This window comes from Nelumbo nucifera, chromosome 2, assembly GCF_055504915.1.
Source record: "Nelumbo nucifera cultivar China Antique chromosome 2, China Antique-T2T, whole genome shotgun sequence".
In the NCBI taxonomy this organism is placed as follows: Eukaryota; Viridiplantae; Streptophyta; class Magnoliopsida; order Proteales; family Nelumbonaceae; genus Nelumbo; species Nelumbo nucifera.
This window is the reverse complement of record NC_142650.1, coordinates 110,045,843-110,068,447: the sequence shown is the minus strand read 5'-3', so window position 1 is coordinate 110,068,447 and position 22,605 is coordinate 110,045,843.

Sequence of the window (22,605 nt, the reverse complement as noted above, 5' to 3'; positions counted from 1 at the left end):
CCCCAAAAATGAATAAATAACGCAAGTCCACTAGTCAAGTCGTCCATTTACATTCTTCTTTAACATTGAAAGATGCCTTGTACCTACCTAATTTAAACTTTCTAAAACTTCTAACATTAAAGTTATCTTTTACCTGTACATTGCTTGCTGCAGGACTTGAGGACTGAGAAGAAGATAGTTGTTGGCAGATTGATAGGAACCTTGTATGTGCTTGATAAGTCTAGTTTGTGGTGGGCAATGGGCTTACGCATCCACCATAAACCACTATTAAATTTTGCCTTCGGGTTTTTTTCAAATTAATTCGAAACAGATTCATGAAGTGGGTCGCCACAATGAATTCAAGGCACAAACATAACATATCATATATATGCATTGTAAATGTATATGGTTACTTTTGATGCTAGTTTAGTTAATGAAAATTTCTTAAAGAATTTCTATTATTTGATTGCAGAACACAGATACAATAAGAAAACAACTGGACAAATTGATGTCTACAGCTTTGGCCTCGTGTTATTAGAGCTTATTACCGGTAGACAAACTAAGCAATTGCAGTCTATAGACTTGGCTAATGTTGTAAGTGAAATGGGAGTAATGAAGTGTTCTATGTGTATGATATCAAGATCTCCAGTTCATCCCAATAGGAGAAGTTCGATGCTCTTGCAGTTTCCCTTCATTGCACTTTTATCATTTTAGAGAAACAACCAACAATGTTTGAACCTTGAACTTATTCAATCACTTCAGTCCTTGGACTCTAAGACCTACATTCTAAGTTCATTTTTCAGTAATAGCAAATTCTACACCTTAGACCCAACCAGAACTTGAATAAATAGTAAAGTAATCATTTCAGGCTATGTTTGGTTTGAAGGAAAAAGTAGGGAAAATAAAGGAAAGGTAGGGAAACCTATACACGATTTGTGAAGGTTTTCCTAACTTTCTTTTCCTTTCCCTACTTTTTCCTTCAAACCAAACATAGCTTTAAGGTTTCCCCTCTGCCTTTGTAAATTCAACTCTAGTTTGCACTGTTTATTTTCAAGTTTTTTGTTTTTGGACATGGTTTCTTTTGTAATTAATACCAGAATTTCCTTTTGGATTTTGATCAATATAGTTATATTCACCATATTGCTGCTAATCATTAAGCACCACTTCTGATCTGCTTCTTGTTATCAATTATAATATGGATGCAAGATCTTCTCGAAGAAAAAGCAATAAAGAGTCATTTAAAGAAATAGTTAAATGGGGTCAATACCGCAGTTCCTTTATGATCATAGTTAATTGCAATGCAATCTTTACATTAGTAATGCAAGACATGAAATTGATTTCAAAATTGCCGTTTGTTAATCAATTTTTAAAGGGAGAAGTACAGATACAACTGATGCAGAGTTCTGAAACTATTATCATCAAAAGCCCTAAAGCATGCAGGATCACCAACATTCTACAACCACTTGTCACTATTCAATCAACATCAATCAACTGTTGAATTATAAAATAAAAAATTCCTGTAATTTGTTAGGGTTAAGAGGAGCCATGGAAATCTGCTCCAAATCCAATGGAATTTGTCATTCCATCATTAACCAGAAAAAGCCATGAAACATTTGGCCAGGAGTAAAAATTGACTATATTTCTACCTCATTGAATGTTTGAAAAAAATAAATCACTAGAGGGGGAATATGACTGAAAAGGGAAATTTTAGATGGTGATTGGCAATGGAAGTGGACCTTTCCTGGTGAAACATGGGATGGAATCCTAAATCATAGATGAATTCTTTAAAAACATTTTTCTATTTTTTTGAAAGTAATTCCTTTTAAACTTTTTTATTCATGAGGCTAAACAACAAGAGGTAGCCCATTGCCCATCCCTAATTTAATCCCAAATCACTTCAATACAACCAATCAGAGACCTTATCAAACATGGCACCTTAATGATATTGACATATGAATGAAGTCATTTCCTTTTGGAAAAAAAAAATTGTTTGGTTTATGGTTGAACTGGCCTTGGGTGTTATGTGTCCCTTCTGTGGCTGCCTTATCACTTTTAGCCACATCGGCACCACGTAAGGTGGATAAACGCGACTAAGGAAGGAGAACCCCAAACGGATAAGGAGGACGGCTCCGGTAGGGATCAAGACATATCCTGAAGACCTTGGTGGACGACCTCATCCCAACAACCCTAGAAGCCTCATCCGAATAGGACACAGATCCTTGATTATAAATAGATAATCCCCACCCAAGGTAAGGGACTTTTGACTCTTCAGCATTCATAATGTTATTATGCCTTTGCTCGGACCAGCATGTTGCCCGACCACTCACTATCATTGACTAACTTGAGTGTTGGAGTACCTACCTGGGGAACAACTCCTCGGGCCTCTGACCATATTCTTGTTTCAGCCCTTGGTGCGCAGCTTCGTCCTTCCACCACAGCTTCGTTAGTTGGTAGGATTATTACTATGATCTTGGTTTGGGACACCTTGAATTAGACAACATCAGATTGGTGTCGTTTATGGGAAATGCACAAAAAGTCATTCCCAATTTTCTTTCAACGCAATCAAGAAACATGCCAAGAAATGCATTTGATTGTTCCATAGGCCGATCTACATCTCAGGGACATGAAATTAAACTTAATGATATACTCTTTTTTTTGTAGTAAAGTAAAATTAAAAGGCCTATCGATAGCAAAGTTGCACAGAGAACAAGAAAATATATCCATGCGAGTTTAGAGTGTCGAATGTGTGTACCTTTGGAGTTGAAGAAAACATGAATGAATTGGAATTGGATGGAAATTCAGGACTATCGCATGTGTGTACCTTTGGAGTCAAAGATGATTTTCGTCCCCTTTGAAAATTCAAGACTACCTTCTTAACTCCTCGATTTGAAGCACCGTGTCTACTCAAGAACAAAGAATCCCACAAACAAAATAAACAATATATACAAAAAGAAAAATAACATATCCGATTAAGATACCACCGAATTCCGGAGGGTTCCGCCTATATCAACTATGACTTGGGAAGGCATTGGATTGGGTTGACCTCAAATTGTTTTCAAACGAGAACGATGCTGCAAGAATGTGATATCTCGAATCCAAACAAAAGCACGATAGGGATAGGCTTCGGTAACACCAACTTTCGTGAAAGAAGAAAAAAGAGGCGACAAGATTCGAAGGCAGGGAAAAGGCCCCCCTCCCCCCATAAAGCACTGTGACATATCTAAATTCAAGAGATTGAAGATAAAAAGAAAAATGACGGTGATACTCAGATCAGAATGTCGATCACAAAGCGATCCAACAACTGCTAGAGGTAGACTTAAAAACGAAGAAAAACAATGAAGTGGATTGAAGATACCGGCAATTCAATTTAGCTACAAATACCACAGAAGGCAAGATAGGTACACCATAACAGTGATTCTCGAAAGAAGAGAAAAAAAATTGCATAAAAAACAATCACCAGACAATCTAGCAGCTTCCTGAAACAAAAATCAAAACGTAGAAAAATAGAGAAGTAGATTTATGATTAAAAATAAATGAAGAGAAGAAAATAGACAGAGGGTGCATGGTAATCGTACAGACAAGAAAAAGGTGGAAGTCATTTAGCAACAAACTAGGCATCAGTATCAGACTTCTAATGTTCCCTTCCGTGATGACAAAGCTATGCCTCTCCATTTGTTGAGGCAGGCAACAAGTAAAGGAATGATCGAAGAAGAAGAAGAAGAAGAAGAAGAAGAAGAAGAAGAAGAAAAAGAAAGGGAGAAAAATATAGAGAGAGAGATTGCAAATAAGAGAAAGATGTAAGGCAAAAATAGTTGATCTTTGGGTTCCCATCATACTAGATGGCATTCCAAAAATAAAATCTAAATCCCTGAACTTGCTGCCTTTCTGTCATGTGGTAGAGCTCAATAACAACTAGGGTGTTTGGGATCAACACAGACTCAATATGATCTTCCAAGAAGATTGAATTCTTCATATTTCCCAAACATTATTATCCACTCACCTTTCTAAGGACACTTTACTACTAAAAAAACAAGAAAGGCACTTACACTCTTAGTTCGAGCTACAAGTTCTTCATTGAAAATCAACCATGCACTGTCCTCTCGACAAAGGGTAAACTAAAACATCATCTAGAGGGCCTAAATGCCATTGAGATTTAAAATCTTCATGCGGAAGTCTTGGTGGATGGTGTTGAAAGGAAGGATAAACTAACCTGCTTCCTACCAAAAATAGGAAAAAAATTGCTTATTCAGTGACACAAGAATGGAGTCATGGTAGCATCTCTTCATCTCATGCCACCATGCAAGGGTAGGCGAAATAGTTGCACATTTACTTTGAAGACACATAGAGGTGGCAATTGGGTGGGTTGGGTTCGGTTCGGTTTGGGTTGAGTGTTAACCCAACCCATCTAACCCGCCAACCCATTAATGACCCAATTAGATAGAATTAAATGGGTTGGGTTCAACCCAAATCAACCTAAATCCAACCCAACTCATTTAGATAAAATAATGAAAATTACACAAAAATAATAAAAATTGCAAAAAATAAAATAGAAATTAAGCAAAAACACAAAAATGCATAAAATTAATATAAATTACATAAAAATTGAAAAAACAAAAATTACAAAAAAAAACTGAAATTGCATAACTATATAATAAAAATTATACAAAAACTTAGAGAATGAAGAAAAATAACATAACTTACAAAAAAAAAAGAAAAGCTAGAAATTGCAAAAATAAAAAGAACAAAAACTTGAGAATGATATGAAAATCATAGGAAAACATAGAGAGTGAAGAAATATAATAGAAATTATAGACAATATAAATAGCTACCGGAAAAATTACAACAATTTGCAGAAAAACCGGTGTCGGGCAAATGCCTCTCAACTCATATAAGGATACTTGTCGTTTAGATATCTAGCAAACAATAGTAGTAGCCCCATTGCACACACACCTTAATACTATTGATTCCAGATTCTAATGATCCTCTTCCCCACCCCCCACCAAAAAAAAAAAAAAAGTTGAACGGAGCTAATCCAAGAAAAAACCCTAACTCAAATGATGGTTTCTCATCCTCTAACAATCGATATTCTTTCAAACTAATACTACTACCATTAGAGGTGTAAAATGGGTCATGTTAGCCGCGACTTGGCATGGCCTGACACGAATTTGGACCGGCCCGACATGACAGGCCTAGCACAATCGTGTGGGTCGTGTTGGGCTTGGGATTTTAGGTCCACGGGCTAAGCTGACATGTTATGACCGAGCAGGCCGTGCCGCCAACGACCCTCATGCCAACACAACCCAACCCATAACCCATCCCAGCACGGCCTGACATAACCCATATATATTATTTTTATATTATATATATTATATTTATATAACATTATATAATAACATATAGTATATAATATATTAAAATAAATATTTTTTTTAATTTTATTATACTAATTTATTTAATTATTTTATATATAAGAAATTTTATACATCGAAATTCATATAAAATTAAAATTTGAACTTTTTTGTCAAATTTTTAAATAAATAGCTTTGGCCTGATGCACGACCCAACCTGGCCCAAGGCTCGGCCCATGGACCAGCCCTGCCCACGACACGACATAGGCCTAGGCCGTGGGACCTATCGGATCAACCCCCCAAGTTATCCCTAGGGGGCCATAGCCTGGGATGGCTCGTGTGTCAGCAAGGCAAGACCCGCACTTTATGTGGGCCCATGACCCGTTTTACACCTTTAACTGCCATTAGATTAGGGTCCTGGTCCAAACAGAGAGATTAGTAGAGGAAGAGGCTTTTCGCCCTCATATCTCAAATATGTAGAGAAGGAGATTTGTCGCCCTTAGATATGAAAGTTGTAGAGGAGGAGGAGACTTGTTGCCCTCAAATTTCAGACTTGTAGAGGAGGAGACTTACTATTCGTAAAGGAAGAAAATTTGTCGAGATTTCTCTCCAAGATATAAACAAATGATGAAAAAATAGAATCCTTAATTGATGAATATTCGTTGACACCCATGACCCAACCTGCCCAAAGCATTTAAAATTTTGTTATTGGGTTGACCCACCTGGTAAGAATCCAATATTAAAAATTACAACCCAACCTGTCAAAAGAGATAAAAAACTATTATATAGTTTACAACAAATAGAAGATTATAACTAACTAGAGAAAAAAAACTATTATGTATAAAATACCACAAGAGACCTAACTAGTGAAAAAAGCAAAGCAATAACCAAGCACAAAGATTATAACTAAATATCTATTATATGTGGATGGGTCGAAACAAACAAAGCAGCAACAGGTTTTATCATCCTAACAAGACCAAATGTTACTTTGTTTGCAGCAAGTAGAAGAATTAAAAGGCATTGAAAATATCTAGTCACTTTTTGGCTTTTCTGACTCAAAAGGCATTGTAAATACCATAAACATTAACTGGACTATCGAGTGGAGCATGAACACCATATATACAAGAGAAGGTCAAAAGCCTTATGAGCGTTTTTTATGTTATTTTAGTAAATCATGTTAGTACAACGTCAAATTTTACTACCCACAATCTAGTATACTATGCCATGTAAGTATAATCACTTAGTCGATCATGAGGCAGCATAAAGTCTTCCAGTAATGATATTGACATATGAATGAAGTCATTTCCTTTTGGAAAAAAGAAATTGTTTGGTTTATGGTTGAACTGGCCTTGGGTGTTATGTATCCCTTCCATGGCTGTCTTGTCACTTTCAACCACATTGGCACCACATAAGGTGGATAAACGCGACCAAGGAAGGAGAACCCCAAACGGATAAGGAGGACGGCTCCGGTAGGGATCAAGACATATTCTGAAGACCACGGTGGACGACCACATCCCAACAACCCTAGAAGCCTCATCTGAATAGGACACGGATCCTCAATTATAAATAGATAATCCCCACCCAAGGTAAGGGACTTTTGACTCTTCAGCATCCATAATGTTATTATGCTTTTGCTCAGACCAGCACGTTGCCCGACCACCCACTGTCGTTGACTAACTTGAGTGTTGGAGTACCTACCTGGGGAACAACTCCTCGGGCCTCTGACCATATTCTTGTTTCAGCCCTTGGTAAGCAGCTTCGTCCTTCCACCTTAGCTTCGTTAGTTGGTAGGATTATTTGACTGTGATCTTGGTTTGGGACACCTCGAATTAGACAACATCAGATTGGTGTCGTTTATGGGAAATGCACAAAAACTCATTCCCAATTTTCTTTCAACGCAATCAAGAAACATGCCAAGAAACGCATTTGATTGCTCCATAGGCTGATCTACATCTCAGGGACATGAAATTAAACTTAATGATATACTCTTTTTTTTGTAGTAAGGTAAAATTAAAAGGCCTATCGATAGCAAAGTTGCACAGAGAACATGAAAATATATCCATGCGAGTTTAGAGTGTCGAATGTGTGTACCTTTGGAGTTGAAGAAAACATGAATGAATTGGAATTGGATGGAAATTCAGGACTATCGCATGTGTGTACCTTTGGAGTCAAAGATGATTTTCGTCCCCTTTGAAAATTCAAGACTACCTTCTTAACTCCTCGATTTGAAGCACTATGTCTACTCATGATGAACTGGAAATCACTCCAACGGCATCGGTCAAGAACAAAGAATCCCACAAACAAAATAAACAATATATACAAAAAGAAAAGTAACAGATCTGATTAAGATACCACTGAATTCGGGAGGGTTCCGCCTATATCAACTATGACTTGGGAAGGCATTGGATTGGGTTGACCTCAAATTGTTTTCAAATGAGAACGATGCTGCAAGAATGTGATATCTCGAATCCAAACAAAAGCACGATAGGGATAAGCTTTGGCAACACCAACTTTCGTGAAAGGAGAAAAAAGAGGCGACAAGATTCGAAGGCAGGGAAAAGGCCCCCCTCCCCCCTTAAAGCACTGTGACGTATCTAAATTCAAGAGATTGAAGATAAAAAGAAAACATGGCAGTGATACTCGGATCAGAATGTCGATCACAAAGCGATCCAACAACTGCTAGAGGTAGACTTAAAAACGAAGAAAAACAAAGAAGTGGATTGAAGATACCAGCAATTCAATTTAGCTACAAATACCACATAAGGCAAGACAGGTACGCCATAACAGTGATTCTCGAAAGAAGAGAAAAAATCTGCATAAAAAACAATCACCAGACAATCTAGCAGCTTCCTGAGACAAAAATCAAAACGTAGAAAAACAGAGAAGTAGATTTATGATTAAAAATAAATGAAGAGAAGAAAATAGACAGAGGGTGCATGGTAATCATACAGACAAGAAAAAGGTGGAAGTCATTTAGCAACAAACTAGGCATCAGTATCGGACTTCTAATGTTCCCTTCCGTGACGACAAAGCTATGCCTCTCCATTTGTTGAGGCAGGCAACAGGTAAAGGAATGATCGAAGAAGAAGAAGAAGAAGAAGAAGAAGAAGAAGAAGAAAAAGAAAGGGAGAAAAAGATAGAGAGAGAGATTGCAATGAGGGTGGGAAGGGTTCTAGTAGTGAGACTATACTCTGTATTCAGATGGAACCAAAGAGACGAATCTAGTAGTGGTAGTGGTGGTGAGGAAAGAACAAACTAGGGGATGGGAAAAGTGTTCAGGAAGACTCCCACTACCGTAAACTTTTGTTGTTGCTGTCAATGAATTTTGGGGAACTCCTACTAGTCCAAGTTTCCATATCGGATTTGGTGTCTCTAGAGTTTTCAATAATGGTTACCGCATGAGGTTGGAGGCTCCTACTTGTTGAGTTGGTGTATGATGGTGATAATCCTGTGATCATTGTCTAATGATGCCCAAGGAAGATGAAGGTAGATAGATGCCTTGTCGTGACTAGAGTCGGTCGTGGGAAGTGGTGATAGGAGACCACACTAGCTAGTCATCTTGATTACAACAGAAAATAGGAGGTTGGGACAAGGTCTTTGTAAATCTCTGCAAATCCTTTCCTTTAACCACCATCCTTAGCTCTCACCCAATGAAATCCTCAGAAACCGGAGATAGTAACCAGAGATTCTAATTTAAGCACCATGGCAAGGAAAAGGTTGGTTAGTCTTCGAAGGTCCAGAGGTGGTAGCGGGATAGAGAGAGGATGTGGGGAAGAGAGGAGAGAAGGGTGGAATTTCTCTCCTCCTTTTATAGAGAGAAAGTTAAGGTTATCAAGGAAAAAAATCTTTCCTATTAAGAGTGAGGATCTTTTCTATTGGGGAGGGAGATATTTCCTTTTGTTTGAATATTAGCAGATCAATATTAGAGAATCCTATCCCGCCAGATAGACTCATATGCATAATTTAAAAGCACACGTGTAACCGACATTTATTCCCGATCTGCTGTGATTCCACAGTTTTGTAATGGTCTCAGGTTCATGGCAACTCTGCATGTGTCCAAAGTTCATATCGAATCCATGCATGTCTTTATAGATCATCGCAGATTCATGCGTATCTAAGCATTATCGCAGATTCATGCGTATCCAAGGATCCTACTTGAACCATAATCGAACCAGATCTGAACCAAAAGCAAAAGGGAGGAATATACCTGATCCGGAGAAGCAATATCTCCCAAAGTTGGTGTTCACGCCCAAAGAGGACACCAAGATCCGCTCCTGCTGAAGATGATAGAGCTGTGGATGGAACGGAACCAGCAGAGTGCGTCCTACACACTGGATCCTTCGCAAAAACCCCTTGGAAACTCTAAACACCGAGTCTTTTTCAGTCTTTTCTCTTAGACTGATGTCAAGAACTGATTTCTTGACTTCCTATTGCTGCAAAGATTGAATCTTGCAAGAGGGTATGGCGGCGACTAGAGAAGGACTCCTGGGACGAAGATGGCTGAATTGCTTCTCTTCTCTCTGGAGTCTGTATGAGATCTAATCTCAATTCGTAGGAGGTATCCCTTGTCTGCAAACCCTGGTTCAAAATCTGATATCTTTCTCTTAGGATCTTCTTGATTAAGAAACATCCTAATTAGGAGTTATCCCTATCTAAATCAGTATTTGGATAGGGGATTATCTTAATCCTATTTGTAGATTAAGTTAGCTTACTCCTGATCTTATCAGGAGGTTACCAGATTCAAATCTGATTTGAATTTAGTCTCCCAAAATGGATAAGGTTAAATGCCCAATCCTTTTACTAACATTAATCTCATATTCGCCCCATAGATGGGTGATCATATCAGCCCAGCTCGAAATGGGCTTTTGGCCCATTTAGTGTTCAGTGTTTAACTAGTTTCCAATCTGCTGCCCAGTTGGGCTTCTTTGTATGGCGTGGGACCCAAGCATTGATCTACACACCAGCCACATGGGTTCGGCCCAGCCTATATTACAAGGCCCAGCCGAATTCACCGAAAAGCTCAGTGAATCCCTGAGCCCATCACATGGACTCTATGGGCCCAACACTTACATTAAGTGGTCCCTGGGCCAAGCCATCTTATAAAAACCCAGGGACTGTGGGCATGTGCAAGATTAGCCCATCAGGTATTATCCTAAATGGTCTTACACTTAACCTCTCAGCCCTTAATGATCAAGCACTGCCCGACAAGAGAGGACCTCTCCCTCGGCTGCAAGGAACAATGCCGCACTCTCTACTCACATGGATCCCGGGAATTAAAACCATTTGCAAATATTTTGAAACCGTACATATACATATATATATATTTTAATTTTGCAAAACAAAATTCCAACAGTTGAAATCAAATCAAATGCCGGCAGTTTGGTTTCCATCAGAGAGAGTGCCTTTCCCGATCATTATCCTTGTCCGACAAAGGGGCAGATCCTGTCACTATGATCACCCACTCAGATGAATTCTCAGACTATCCCAACATACCCAGGTTTTGATCCCCGCTAAGGATCTCCTGATTGGCATATCAAAGACATCCTGATCCGACACCTAGTGAAGTGTCATAATCGAGTCTAGGGGTCAGGTGTAACTTTCCAGTTTTGCCCATCTGTTTCCAAGGTCCAGGGCAAAACTGGAAATCTGGTCCGGTTCAAGGATTCGAGTAATCCCATACTGCATGTGCCTTGGGTCTTACCCTAGTGGCCGAGACAGGCCATCCCAACACTTGGTGGCACACCAGTATCAGCCTTGGCAGGATAAGTCTCCCCAGACTTATCCAATGGCTGTGAACATTCAAAACTAACACGAGTCTCTATAAGTGTCTAGTTTTAGGGTCTTACACAGAATTATACCAAACAACATGAATCAAACATGCACTTTATTTATTTTCATTAAATAACAAAAGTACATCAAATCGGATTGAAGCTAAGGGCATACAAAACTGTCTAACATATTGCGGATTCGTGCTAGCCGATGTTCATCGTAACTTGTTTTGATTATGAGTTCATCGCAATCGTAGATCTGTGATGAACTTATCGTAAATGTCCAATGGGTTATGGATTCATCATAGGCGTTCGTGTAGTATTGGTTTGACACCTTCTGCTATGTACCTACAATAGGAAGAAAATAATAACATACATGTCAAACACGTTTACACAAAAGCAAACCAACTTATTACGTATTATTTGACTAATATTGGCTAGGAAGTGGATGGAAAACATCTCTCCCCCATGCATTTGAATGCAATCAATGGGCTCCCCTCTAGTTTTGCTAGTGCGCTTGTTCTTTTCCCCCCATTTTATACAAAACACACTTTAGAATGTTTCTTAAGTAGTACTAGTCTACTCTCTACCATATGCCTTTTCTAAATAAAGTTGTATTGTTAGCCTTGGTCTACACAAGTCCTAGTCGCCTCTTCGGCATGGGCAAATAAGTCCCAGTCGTCTCTTTGGCATGGGCAGACAAGTCCTAGTCACCTCTTCAGCATAGGCAGACAAGTCCTAGTCACCTCTTCGACATAGGCAACTCAGCCCTCACGCCTAAGGCATAGATAGTTCAGGTATAAACCCTACGACGTTTAGCCCAGTTTGGCATATAATAACAAGTTGGACCCACTAGCTCTAAGGGACAACCGACATCTAAGCGAGTAGCCTGTGTGTAGACAGGTCAGATATATACCCTCCAATGTTCGCTCACCTCGGTGTACAATATGCAAAGTTACCCCTACTTGTAGTCTAGCTCAGTAGCTCGGTAGTTCGGGGTAACCTACACTTGGAAAAATTTTATTTCGGTTACCCCTACTTGTAGTCCAGCTTGTTAGCTCGACAATTCGGGGTAACCTACACATTTGTGCTCCTACTTGGTTAGTTTGCCAGTTCGGGAGTTATTTACACTTTGAACATTTTTGAACAAAGATAAGTCAAAATGTGTATTTCATTGATATAAAATTTTGAGTAAAAAAAAGAAGAAATTCACTATAGACCGAGCTTGGATGCCCAGGTATACAATATAGGAGATAAAGAGGCCTCTATTCATCTTGGTGCTCTTCGCCCTTGTCCGAGGCTTCAGCAGGAGGGTCCATACACTCATCAGCACCGGTCTCCTCGACGTCATCGAGCAGGTCGTTGTCGCTTTCTGCTTCAGAGTCCAGATCTTCAGCAGCTTTGGTAGCCATTTCCTCTATGAACCTTGAAGTAGTAATGGCACTAAGGTCGAGCAGAGGGAATTCACCTTGAGTCAGACACCTACTAAGCTTGAAGCCTTTGTGGTAGCTTTCCGTCCCCACCTCGATCATTTCCCTTCGGTACTCCTCTGAGGCCTTGTATTCCTCAATGGCCTTAACCTTGGTCTCCTCCACTACTTGAAGGAGTATCTCAGTCCGCTCCTTTACGGGGGCCTCGAGGTTCTCCACCTCCCTCTTCAATGCTCTCTTCTGCTCCGCGAGCTCCTCCTTCTCGGACATCAGTAGTGTAATTAGCTCCTTTTTAGCCCATGCATCCTACTTCAACTGGTTTACTTCATTGCGGGCTAAATTAAGCTCGATGTGAGCCTCGCGAGAAGATTCCTCAGCTACGAGAGCCCGCTTCAGATGCACCTTGGACTAGTAAGTCAAGGCGTGGATAGAGGAGTTCACCTGCCAATAGAAGAGAACAAGCGTTAGTACATGAAAAACCAAATACAAGATCGAGGTAGACAAGTCAGAAACTTACCACCATGTAGTGGGTAGCCGCTCGTACTCTGAGCTGAGCAATCGGCAGTTTGGCCCAACCAGCAACCTCCTCGGCGTACACTGCACTTTTTCTCTTGAGTAGGTTGTATTTCAGAGTCAAAATGCTCCAAGCTGCGTCTTCGCTACCTGAAGAAGTGGCAACTATAGGGGCGGGCTCTGAAGACATTGCCTCCTCGGGCGCGCGGGGTGGGGAGAGCTTCCCGGATTCCTCCTCGACCAAGTCAATCACAAGAGGTTGCTTGGCAGACGTTGACTTCTCGGGCTCTAGATCGGCAGCCAGCAGAGACTCAATGCGAGCTCTTTTGGCAGCTCGCTTCTTCTTCCCCTTCTTCATGCTGCCGAAGAGTTCGGTCACAGGGATTTTCATGGTTACTGCAACAAAAGCAAACTGCTAGAAACAACACCGAAATGAAACAAAGACAACACAACAAGTGGCAACCTACTAGGACTTAGACCAGCTTGCATGAGCTTGTCCTTGGTCACATAGTCCTTGAACTTCAAACTGAGCTCTGCCCAAGATCGAAGCGCTTCCCTTCTCTTTAGGTCCAGCCTGACACTGAGATCTTGGATGGCCGCCCCCATATGGGTCGAGAAAGGCCACCCCTCAGTGTTGCGAACCACAAATTAATGCCTTTTCTAGGTCGGGACCTTGTTTGGGAGCTCGTGCAAGAGTTTGTAGCTCGGACAAGGGAACAGGTAGGAAGTTCGCCTGTGTTCGAGTAGAACACAGGAAGAGTTCTTCTTTATAGAGAGAATGGAAGAGAAGATATCAAGGTCAAGAGGAAGGTTATAGTCGTGGAAAAGAGAGATGGTTCCTACTACATTACGAATGGAGTTTGGATGCAGCTGGTCAATGGTAATGTTAAAAAGCTTTATGACCTCGACTATTAAGGGGTAAAGTGGAAGATGAAGACCAGCTATGAGTTATTCCTTGAAGATCATGATCTTGTCGAGACCGTGCTCCCAAGGAAAGTTGCCTAGAGGGATCCTATAGACTAGGTCGTTCGAAAGCCTATACCGGGTTACCAGAGATAGGAGTTTGTCCACCGTCATTGTCAATGGGCCAAAGTTGTCCCGCTGCCAACCTCAATGCGAGGTGGAAGCTAGACCACCTGAGGCCTCTTGTGCCTCCCGGGGTGATTCCACATTAGGAGGATCGTGGACCGCATCTTGACCCAAAGTAGCTTCTTCGGTATGGCGATCTACAACCTGAGCCGAGGTACCTACCTTGGCCCCAGCAGATCCACCGCTCCCATCTAAAAGACTATCGAAACTAAAGCTAGACATGGAAAAGACACTGAATCAAAAAGGAGAGTAGGGAAGACTCACCAAAGAGAATCCAAACTGAAGGAAGATGACCTCGGGAAGACACAGAACTGAAGAGACACCGAGCTAAGGAACCTGAGCGCAACCTCAGACCGAAGGCTAGTGAATTTGTGGTGAAGCAAATGAGTCTCAGGCCCCTTCTTTATAGCTGTTGTGTTCGAGAATCAACAATTGAGATTGAAGTGATCCAACGGCTCCTAGGAAAACCGACTGCACAAGCCCCGAGGTTGAAATCGGTTTAACGCGTGTTTTGACATCCGCGGAGTTTATAGATTGCGTGATGTCCACGCGTAGACTAGGCGCGACCTGGAGCCAGGTGTCCGAACAGGTTTGACCAATGATTCGCCCGACAAGCCGCTTAGACCTCGGGCCAAATCCACCTGGACTCGTCATGAACTCCCCACACCGGGTTGGGACCCTTGGCTCAGGGAGTGGGGGGCAATTGATGAAGGGCGATTTGGCCCGACCTAGTAAAAAGGGGACATGTGGACACGACTTGACTAAGATGACAGTTCAGCCTGACATGCCTAGTCCGCAATAGATTGAGCTCGCATATTCAACCGCCTCGGTACAAGGTCCCAACAGGATCAAGTCGACCCCAAGGCACTTCAGCATTCAATCCAGTTCGAAACTAAAAAGCATCAGCTCGGGGATACCGACTTAGACCACTATGTGATGATCCTAGAAATCCCTCCAATGAATTCCGATTGTTTATCTCTATTTGTGATTCATGTTAGTAAGGAAGATGCACTGCTTGTCATTACCTTCATCTACTTCTTTAAGTGATGGTCCACTTGATCTTCTTTACATAGATATTTGGGCTCTAGCCTCCACTTTAGGGATGGCAATTTTACCCATCCGCGATTGGTACCCAATTTCCCTAATCCGATGAGGTTGGGGATGGGGATTTTTTGGCGAGGTGAGGGCGGAGATGAGAATTAATTGGGATCCTCAATCAAGTCAAGGTCGAGGATGAGGAATGTGGTTCTCGCCCAGCCCTAACCCCGATTATATATATCAAATATTATTCATATTAAATATATTTTATTATATAATATTTTTAGATTATTGATATATATATATATATATATATATATATATATATATAATATTGTTTATATTGTAAATTTTTTATTTATTTTAAGTAAATTTATTTTTTAAAAAATATTGTTAACTAAAAAATTTGAGGATTCGGGTCCCTACGGGGAACCTATCCCCGTTGGGGATCGAGGATGGAGGACAATTTTTATCCTCGATAAGGAACAAGGTTGGAAATTGGGTTTATTTTATAATTGGAGATGGGGGCCCGGAATATGATCCTTGCCCACTTCTTCTCTTGAAGTATTTTGCTATTATGTACTTTTTATGATGTTCATAATATATATAAGGCAAATTTCTTAAACTAACTTTATGGTTTAGCTAATTACATATTGTCTTAAAGTACCTGTACTGTTTCTCACAATTATCTAAAACCTTCCCTACAATTAACTCTCCATCATAAACTCTGACATCATGTGACTATTATATATATATATATATATATATATATATATGTATATATTTTTTTTTAAATCCTAAAATACCCTTTTATTGGACAAATACACAACCTAAACTTTGGGTGCCTTAGTTGCCAACTCTGAGGAGTTATTCAGAGATTGCCAACTACCCCATCTTCAGTTCTGGCAGCTTCTGTCTCTCTGATACTATAGGATTTTTCGATAACTTCTGTATTGATGGAGTAGTGGAATATGAGGCAAACAAGACAAATTTTAAATCACGGTGGGTCGGTGGCCCTCGTTTGATCTCAAATATGTTGGAATATCCATTGGCCATGTGACAAGTCATATGTTGATGGAAGATGGTTATTTATTTATTTTCTATAAAAAGAAATTTATTTGATTGTTTATTTGGAAATGTTTTATACATAGAAATACCAATACTATGGATTACTTTGGATCTTAGTTTCACTTCTTACTAGGTCAATGGATATCCATTTTAAATTGGCCTAGGTTGGATGACCAAATGGTTAGATGATTGGTCAATGAGACACTTGTTTCAATATGAAGCGGCCTTGACTTGCTCTACTTAACAAACCTTCAAATTGGTTAAGTTTCCTCCTCAAAACAAGGAAGGGAACGCTGGGTTGAGACCTATATATATACTGCTATTTCTTAATGATATCATATGAGAAAATCAGGTATCTTGGAAGGTCCAATAATCTCCAACTTTTGGCCCCACCCAGATTTAAATGTTCTCTCTTGCGTTCTGTTTGAGGGATTGGTGTCTAGGATCCATTCTGTGTGGCTGCCCGAAAGACTGCTTTCCGCTGCCCAAGATCGACCGCCTAGTGGACGCGACATCCAGGGCATGAGTTGTTGTGCTTCCTCAACGCCTATTTCGGTTACAACCAGATTAGGATAGACCCCGCTGATGAAGAAAAAATTGCCTTTATCACTGAGCTCGGGTTGTATTGCTACAAGGTCATGCCCTTTGGACTAAAAAATGCCAGGGAAACTTTTCAACGCCTTGTAAATAAAATTTTTGAGCCGTTAATCAGCAATAAAGTCGAATGCTATGTTGATGAGATGGTCGTGAAGACCTAGTATTGAATTTTTTTTTGCTAGATGATTTGCAAAGTGTTTTCCAAATTTTGCGAAAATATAATATGAAATTAAATCCCTAAAAGTGTGTCATCGGGGTCACATCAGGTAAATTTTTGGGTTATATAGTCAACTGACGTGGCATCTAAGCAAACCCGAAAAAAATAAATGCCATCTTAAATATGAGGCCACCTCGCAAACTAAAAGAGGTTCAGAGGCTGAATGGCCGGATAGCCACCTTAAACCGTTTTATGTCCAAATCGACAGATCGCTGCCTACCCTTTTTAGAGCCAAAAAAAGAGTAAAGACTTCGAGTGGACTGTAGAGTGTCCACTCGCCTTCGACGAGCTAAAAAGATACTTAGCTAGCACCCCGGTTTTGACCCGACCCGAGGAAGGGGATGTATTAAAGTTGTACCTTTCTGTAAGTGAGAGGTGATCAGCACGATACTAATCAAAGAGGTAGATCGGGTCCAACGACCTATCTACTATGTTAGTAATGTTTTGCAGGACACAGAAACTAGGTACCCGAAGATCGAGAAACTAGCGTACACGCTAATCATAGCAGCTCACAAGTTTCGTCCATACTTCCAAGCCCATACCAATGTCGTCCTCACCAACAAGCCTCTGAGATAGATTCTGTTCAATCCCAAGGTGTCTGGCAGATTGACGAAGTAGGCTATCGAACTAAGTGAGTACGACATCCAGTATGAACCTTGGACGGCAATCAAAGCCCAAGCCTTGGCCGATTTTGTGGCAAAATGTACATTCAGTACCGCAACTCCCGAGCTGACCAAGCTCGAGCACACAATAGAAGCTTAAACCAGTGCGACAGTCAGAACAGGTCCAACTTGGGACGAGGAGCCCTGGATTCTCCACATTGATGACTTGTCCAACCAACAGGGAAGTGGCGTAGGAATAATTCTATACGGCCCAAGTGAGGTGAAGCTGGAATACACACTCCGGTTTAGGTTCATGGCATCAAACAACGAAGTAGAGTATGAAGCAATGGTCTTCGGGCTCACCCTAGCAAAGGAAATGAAGGCAAAGCACCTCATCATATTCCGTGACTCTCAGCTCGTAGTCAACCTAGTCAGAGGTGAGTATGAAGCCCGCTACCCCACCATGGCTGCTTATTTTGCCAAAGTTAGGGAGATCTTGTGCGGCTTCATTTCCTACTTCATTAGACAAATCCTGAGGTCTGAGAACGCTGAGGCCGGCGCCTTGTCCCGATTAGCAAGCACAAGTAGTAACACCATGCAGACTGTGTATATAGAGGACTTACCTCGGCCTTGCATTCTCGAGGGGGCAGGAGAGGTCGCTCCTGTAGCACAAGCAAAACCGAGCTGGATCAACCCACTCGTGAATTACCTACTCCACGGGACCCTTCGTGCAAAACGCAATGCGGCCTGGAGGGTGAGCGCTAGCCGGCTAAGTACATCATTATAGACGAAAAACTGTATAGAAGGTTCTTCATGCTCCCCTACTTGCGCTGCTTGCGACCCTTAGAGGTCGAGTACGTACTCTGTGACACCCATGAAGGCTTGTGCGGCGGACACTTGGGGGACAGGGCTCTCGCACAAAAGGCGTTACGGCAAGGCTACTACTGGACCACGATGAAGGTAGATGCACTCAAGCTCGTCAAGAAGTGCGATAAGTGTCAGAGGCACACCAACATCCACCACTGACCTGCTCCCGACCTGAAATACCTAACCAGCCTATGGCCCTTTGCATAGTTGGGAATCGACATACTTGGTCCATTCCTGCCAGTGATAGGACAGAGGAAGTTTTTTGTTGTAGAAGTAGACTATTTTATGAAGTGGGTGGAAGTTGAACCTCTAGCAACAACCACAACCCGCAACATACAAAATTTCTTTTGGAAGAATATAGTATGTCGCTTCGGGCTACCTTGCGTACACATCTCCGATAACGGGAAGCAATTCGAAGATATTAAGTTTCAGAATTGGGTGTGCCAAAATGGGAATTCAGCAAAATTCACCTCAGTGGCACACCCAAGGCAAACGGACAAGCAGAAGTCACCAACGAAGCCATACTTCGCAGACTGAAAGGTCACTTAGCTCGAGTCAAAGGGTTGTGGGTAGACAAAATGCACAGTGTACTATGGGCCTACCAGACTACCGTCAAGACTGTCACAAGTAAGACTCCTTTTTACCTCACTTACGACACAGAAGTGGTAATCCTAGCAGAAATTGAGGTACCTACACTACGCTTGGAGGCCTAAGATGAAGAGACGAATGATGACGAGCTCGGTACCAACCTAGACCTGGTGGAAGAGGTACGAGATCTGGCATACATCCGAGCTACAGCTTACCAACAAAGAGTAGCTCGATACTTTAACACCCGGGTCAAAAAGCGATACTTCTGCATCGACAACCTACTTCTTCGACGGTTATGGTACCTAAGCCCCACGTTGGTATGTTCGAACCAAATTGAGAAGGTCCGTACCGAGTAAGACAGGTATTTGGGGAAGGTACGTACGAGCTTGAGACTCCAGAAGGGAAGCAAGTACCTCGAGCGTACATCGGCAACCTAAGAAGATATTACTTGTGATCATCGAATTGGAGAGAGGACTGCAAGTCACTCCCAGAAGCCCAGGGGCTATGATGCTAAGCTAACATAAGACCTTGGCACTATGATAAGACCCAGTCACCTCTTTGGCATGGGCAGACAAGTCCTAGTCGCCTCTTTGGCATGGACAGACAAGTCCTAGTCGCCTTTTCGGCATAGGCAGACAAGTCCTAGTTGCCTCTTTGGCATAGGCAAACCAGTTCTCATGTCTGAGGCTTAGACATTTCGGGTACAAACCATACTATTTCTAACCCACCTTAGCATATTACAACAGGTTGATCCCACTTGAAGTTAGGCCTGATGGCTCGACACTAAGGGATGATCGACACCTAAGCGAGTACCCCATGTGCAGACAGGTCAGGTATATACCCTACAGTGTCCGCCCACCTTGGCGTACAATGACGCGAAGTTTTCCCTACTCTTAGTATAGCTCATTAGCTTTACAGTTCGGGGTAACCAACACTTAAATAAAATTTACTCCTAATTTTGGTATAGTTCACCAGTTCGGGAGTTATTTACACTTAGAAAAGTTTTTGTACAGAGATAGACAAAATACTTATATTTCATTAATGTAAAGTTTTGAGTACAAAACAAGAAGAAGAGAAAAGAGAAAGTTTCACTATGAATCAAGCTCGGAGCCTCACCCTTGTTGGAGGCTTCGGTAGGAGGATCCGTCTCCATGCGGCTCTTGCCAGCATCGGTCTCCTCATCATCATCGGACAAGTCGTCCTCGCTTTTTGCTTTGGAGTCCAGATCTTGGGCAACTTCAACGGCCATCTCCTTTGTGACCCTCGAAGTAGTTATGACACTGAGGTCGAGCTGGGGGAACTCACATCGGGTCAGCCACCTGCTAAGTTTAAATCCTTGGTGGTAGCTCGCCGTCCCCACCTCGACCATCTCCTTCCGGTACTCCACCAAAGACTTGTACTCCTCAATGACCTTGACCTTGGCCTCTTCCATTGCCTAAAGAAGTATTTCAGGCGTGGATGGTGGAATTCACATACCAAGAGAAGAAAACAAGCGTCAACATATAAAAATCCAAGTACAAGATAGATCAAAGAAAGTCTGAAAACTTACCACCTTGTAGTGAGTAGCCGCTCGGGCTCCGAGCTGAGCAACCAGTAGTTCGGCCCAACTAGCAACCTCCTCAGCAAACACGGCAAACAGAGGAGACCCATCCAATCTCAAGAAACCCATTCATCCAATCTCTAGCCATCGTATTCCTCATTCACAAGTTCTGAACTTTTACTATGGGCGTTGCCTTTTACGGTGTAAAGTGGGCTTTGTCGTGCTGGCCCGCGGGCCATTACAGCCCGGACTGGCTTGTGGGTCGTGCCTTGGGCCAGGTCGGCCCGTGCATCTGGCCAAAGCTATTTATTTAAAAAATTGACAAAAAACTTAAAATTTTAATTTTAGTGGCGATTGTGGTGAGGAAAGAACAAACCAGGGGATAGGGAAAGTGTTTAGGAAGACTCCCACTACCATGAACTTTTGTTGCCACTGTCAATGAATTTTGGGGAACTCCTACTAGATGCAGCTTTCTCGATCAGGTTTCCATATCAGATCTAGTGTCTCTAGAGTTCTCAATAATGGTTACCACATGAGGTTGGAGGTTCATGCTTGTTGAGTTGGGTATGATGGCGACAATCTTGTGATTGTTGTCTACTGATGCCCAAGGAAGATGAAGGTAGACAGATGCCTTGTCATGACTGGAGTCGATCATGGGAAGTGGTGATAGGAGACCACAGTAGCTTGTCGTCTTGATTACAGCGGCAAATAGGAGGTTGGAACAAGGTCCTTGTAAATCTCTACAAATCTTTTCCTTCAACTACCATCCTTAGCTCTCACCTAATGAAATTCTCGGAGATCAGAGATGGTAACCAGAGATTCTAATATAAGCACCATGGTAAGGCAGTGGTTCGTACACTCTCTATTATCCATTAAACTCTTACTTTGCTCTTTGCTTTCTACTTTCAACTAGATCTGCTGACTCGGCACTAACTTGACGATTGGGCCCTCATGCCTAGGTCCACAACCTGGGCACTCTAACACCATCTCCCTTGTAGAAATAGCTTAAGAGACCTCACCCAACTCATCTTTCTAGCAATGACAAGAGCAAATCGAGCAAATCAAAAACCATAGGCACCCTCTAAAAGACTAATTGGTTTGTAGTCTTTTAATTCAAGATTGCTCTCTTTCTAAGGGATAACATCTAAAATGGTAGAACTAATATTCCAATTACATTGCAATATTTGTTGTATATTAAATCAAAATTATAAGCAATCATATTAAAGACATCACATAGTCTAATTAATTTTCAATAGTTCATGTTACACAATATGTACTTATCATAAAAGTCTTTAACAACATTAAAGATATCAATGTCACATTTTGCTTTATTATAATTCATTCACCTTCATGTTATCTTACTACATTTTCCATAGAATGCACCATTTTGCCTAAAGTTAATTCTTGGTTCATTTAGGCATTGTGTTTGAGAAGCCAGACACAACCTTGGGATTTGGTGTGAATTCAAACTTGTAGAAAGGCAAGCTCTCCAAGTGAAGGCCAGTGGGCCCATATATAGCAGATCTGGACTTGCTTTAATCTCATGTCACTATTCTCTTTTTTAGAGAATGACTGTTCAGCCCAAGGTCAGAATTTTTAGGCCCAAAATACAGTTGGGATGGGTACCAACTTGAAATTGATGCCAATTCACGGGCGGGCACTAGTATATAGAGTGGGGGATTTTAAAATTTTGACATTTTGAATGTTTATAAGTCTATAGTAGAAATCAAAAATCTGCATTAAACCTGTCTGTATTTCTCCATTTCTTTTTCTGTAGAAATCTATTATGACCACAGTTAAAAGGCCTTTTACTTATGACTAGTAGTCATAACCCAACTGGGGTCTATGACAAGCCATCTTTTGGATATCTAAGGATAAAAAATATTAGTCCCCGACTATAATATTTGGGCCCCAACTATAATATGTCCCTATTAGCCTATCCTTGAAATATATTACATATA